Below are 4751 nucleotides of genomic sequence, written 5' to 3'. Positions count from 1 at the left end.
TTCCTAGGAAGCCGGGGGCTTTGTTTGTGTACTCTCACAAAAATCCTCCAGATGGGTAAAGGAAACAGTGAGCAGAGAATTCAGAAGCAATTAGCTAGTGCATATGCTTCCAGGGAAGCCTTGCTCCAAGAGGACGTCTGATAACTTGCAGATAATTATGAATTTATGGTGAGCAAACCATTGCTGAAAGATGGCATCGTGCACATCTGCTGTTTAGAAAAAAACATTGCAGAGGTTTTGACTTGGCGCTAGGAATCCCTAACTGTGGCTAATGGTGTTTTCCTCTGAAAAATTCTGTTTGTGCACATGGGGAATCAAGATAGAATCAGTGTCAAAGCTATCAGAAAGAAAGGAAACAGAATCTGCCTTCTCTGTGGGGAATAAAAGCACTGGTGTCTAGAGGTACAGTCCCTAACTTGAATGTGTGAATTGTCATGTGCCATGGCAGCTGTTAACTGTCGATCTAGCATTGAGAGATTCAATTTGATCTTTGAATTTGAGAAATTCGATTTGATATTTGAATTAGTGTGAACAGCAAGATTCTCAAATTGAATAAATGATCCTTTAATTGCTTTCAAATGTATCTCCCCTAACACATTTATATAATGACAACACTTTTAAGAGATGCTGCTAATATACATAGCGAGTGCTTTCTGAATGCTTTTGAAAAAATTTTAACATATCAGTGTAAGGTGTTTTAACATAGCCATTATGTCTGCTATGTTGATTAATTGATAGAAATGGTATTAATGACTGTATAAGATTTCAGCTAGTTTTATTCATAAGCCAAATGCATGGGGATTGATTAAACTTAATTCATAGTCTTAAGCAATCTATAATAAAAGAAAATTCAATATTTGAAATTAAGAGGGTTTTTTTGTTGTTTTGTTTTATTTTTTAATTTTTCAGTATGCCTGGCTCATTCCAATTTATGATTCAGGTTACTAGGGATAAGAACTCCTAGCAGGGCCAATGGGGTCTGTCAGTCCCTGAAAGACACACAGACCTTCTCTGGAACCCTGGCTTCAAAACACATGTTATATGACTCTAGGCAATCACTTAACCTCTCATACTAGTCTCTAAAAATTTTGCAATACCTGCTTTCCCAGGTGATGTAATCAGATATCATGAATCTAAAGCGCAGTACACACAAAATGTTTTCTGGGTGCTCACTCTGAGCAGACACTGGTTAAGTACTAAAGGAAACAGCCTCTGTCTCTAGCAGCTGATAATGCATCTGAGGCCATGCAACTGGTATTTCATTAGAAATATGAGGTACCTGTCTTAAGTATACAAATTCAGATGGGGGCATCTACTTTTCATAATCTCATGTATCTTGTACATTATATGCAGTAAAGTTTCTTCTTACTAAATAGATCTCCTAACCCTCACCCTAACCCTAATCCTATGTGTAAAGATATGTGATTTAATTTAATCCTTGAAATAAACATTAAACAATATCATTTTATTGGTAAGAAGTAAACTAAAAATTGTATCATAATTGCGAGATATATAATTAGTATGAATCAACTAAATGTTATTGATAGCACAGATGGGATTAATAACTCCATCTCTTTATTGAGGCTTGATACATAAGCTGTGCCTGTCAATCTAACACCTGTTGGTGTCTCAGTGAGTTGAAACATAGACCAAGTGAGCCCCAAAGTGTGGATATAAGTTAAGATTCCATAACTACCAGTGGCTTGGTAGGCAGGCTGTTTTCCAAAGGCTGATCTTCAGTATATGTAAGCCAAAAGGTAGGTGTGGGTCATCCTAGGTGCTGGTCAGTGAATTAGGTTACCAAGAACAGAATTCTGCACAAATTCAGAAGAAGATAAAAAAGTTTAATTTCCTTCCTTTTTCTCTGAAGCTGCCATATAATGAAAACTATTCATTTTGCATTAATGGCAGCATGACACTAATGATGGATCACTTTCCTGACACTTTCACAAAGAGAAACTTTATCTTCATAAAATTATTAAACTTGATTATAACATTAAGGAGTGCTCAGTTAGTGAGGTTATGATTATGTATGTTTTCTGTGATGCATATTTGAAGATCATCCTCCAAAGATTGATCTAAATCTATGGTCAAAGGTAATGTCATGGGTAAGTGACATGATTCATGTTCTCCTGATTTTTTGCTGTGTCTACATAATACAAATTGCTTTAATCAAGTTAATTAAAATCATGTTCAATAAAATGTGGGGGATTGTATGAACAAAGCTTTTTGGTGTAGTATAGATCAAAAAAGTTGATAGGCTATGCTTTTCTTTCTTTTTGCAAAGGGAAAAAGAATATCTCACAATTTGATGAATCACTTGATATTCACAAGTTCGCAAATAGTATGGAACTCAGGACACATGGTTTATGTCTAAAGACATGATTTCCAAAGACCACAGTCTTTAAAGATGGTAAAATAATCCATTAAAGTATTTTTCTCTAAAGGTCTGAACAAGAAAATGTGATTCTCTTAAAGGAGGCAATTTTAACATTGGAGGGATGCATGAAACCTGGTGCCTGAGAACAAATTCAAATTCAGAGGGAAGGTAACTTTATTTGGAAGTTATAGTGTCCTAAAACTAACCAAACTTGTGGAAAACAAGCACTCTTCTTTTCCTTGGAAAGCCTTTGGGAAAATATGTCTCCAAGTGTCCCCATGGAGCCAGCATTTCGGAGACAACATAGGAACCACATGTCCTCTTTCTTGCATGTCCAGCAATGTCTAATGTGGGAGTTCATTGAGCCTGACAACCAGATTGTCCTTAAAAGCAGCTGATCTCATTCCCTGTGGGTGCCGAGTTCCTCATTCTTGCAGTGTCGATGAGCCCAGAAGCTCTGGCGCTGCCCCATTGCCCCATGACTCACCTCCTTGCCGTGAGAGGGCCCTCAGCCCTCGCTGCCCGAGCAGCTGAACAGCCTCTTTTGCTATCAGACATCTCCAGGAATGCGGATGCAGCAGTTAGCTCACTCTTTTAAGCCTCTTGTGGTTAACATGAATAGCATTCTTTCAATTGCTGCAGATATGAAATATCCTAAGTCTTCAAGTCAACAATTAAAAACTCAAGGTCATATTTTTGCAGGAGGAACTGAAAATGTTTGAATTTGAGGGTAAAACGTTTTAAACTGGAGTGGTATGTATATTTATTCTGTGTCTAAATGTTGCAAAATGAAGTAGAGATTTATCAGCTATTCAGTTTTATTAGGATAGAAAGAGTCAAGACAGGTGATATGCTCTCCAAATAAAATATTTTCTGTTACAGTAGCCGGATACTTAACAAATAGCTATTTTTGTTTGTGTAGCATGGACTTGTCTTTTCCATCCTTCAGTTTCTTCATCTGTAGAATGGGAATAATTTATAATTCACAGAGTTAGAAAATCCCACTAACTTCAGTTTTTATGTCTGTGAGATGGGAATAATAATACTACCTACACAGCCTGGTCTCATTTTATTTTTCCTTAGGAATTTAGAAGCATAGCCAAGAAGGGTCTAATATTCCCTGTGGGTTTGTTTTCTTAGAAGCTTTTTCTCCCCCTTCCCTTTTTTTTTTTTTTTGGTCTTAATTCTACATCTCCACCTCCCTCCCTTCATTGCCCCCCACATCACTGGAACACCTTCTCCACAGTCACTCTTGTTAAGTTCCTAACAGTACCCCTCAGTCTCCCACTTTCATTATCCCCTGGATTGACCCCTTTCCCAGTCTAGTCAGCTGAATCTGTGTCTCTAGGGGTCAGTTCAAGTATCCCCCACTCTGGGGTCTCTTGGGAGCCCCAGCCCCTGGATCCTCTGACAACCCCAAGGGCCCTCCCAGCATTCTGCATATACCATTGCATGGCACTTGTCAGGCTGGACTGTAATTGCCAACTTATATGCCTGATTTGGCCATATTTATAACACTATGCATATTTCAATATTGTAAGTCCTGGCAGAGTATCTGATGCATAGTAAGTGCTTATTAAATGACCATTGAATTAACCAATCAAATAAATAAAACAAGTCAAATTATTTTGTGCACCATTTGATTTTAAGTACCTGCATCTTTTTATTTTCTTTCTTAAAATTATTGATCCCAAGAGAACACATGAGAAAAAAATCCATTCTTCTGATACTTCTTTGCTCCATACCTAATTGGAAGAGCTAACATGGAAGAATGCAGGAACATTGTTTGTAGACTAGGTTTATGTACTGAGCTCCCTGTTTTTTTGTGTGTAAAATACGTAAGTAATACATTTGGAAGTAACATGATAAAATAGTCACCACCAAATCTTCATGGATTGATAAGTGTGTTAAGATGGCCAATGCTACATTTGCCAGAGAAGGTAAGCCTATTTCTTTCAGGATGCTGAACAGTGGTCCAAGTTAGTTTGGCCACGAGGAAGGAGGCTGTTCTTCCCCAGGAAACAGGGTGAGGAGACCCCAACTCGACTAGCAGCAAAGTCTTGATGAGCAGACCCAGAGCCCAAGGGGTAGGGAGACAGTATATCCTGGTTTGCCTGGGATAGCACCAGTTCCTATAGGTTGTTTGTGCATGATTATTTGTAGCACCCCATTTCTGTCCTAAAGGTGTTCCAGGTTGGAAATTCATCATCACTATGTTGAGAGGGGGAAAAGATTGTGGCTCACATACACATGGATTCATCTTTCGACGGGTGCCCCATGCAGTCCTCTCGCTTTATTTCTTGTCTTCTGTCCACCAAGGAAGAACAACCTACCCTCTGGTGACCAGGCTCACTGGACCATTTCACATCAG

Source organism: Galeopterus variegatus, unplaced genomic scaffold (genome assembly GCF_000696425.1).
Source record: "Galeopterus variegatus unplaced genomic scaffold, G_variegatus-3.0.2 Scaffold4795, whole genome shotgun sequence".
NCBI classification, from domain to species: domain Eukaryota; kingdom Metazoa; phylum Chordata; class Mammalia; order Dermoptera; family Cynocephalidae; genus Galeopterus; species Galeopterus variegatus.
This window is presented reverse-complemented; position numbering follows the sequence as displayed.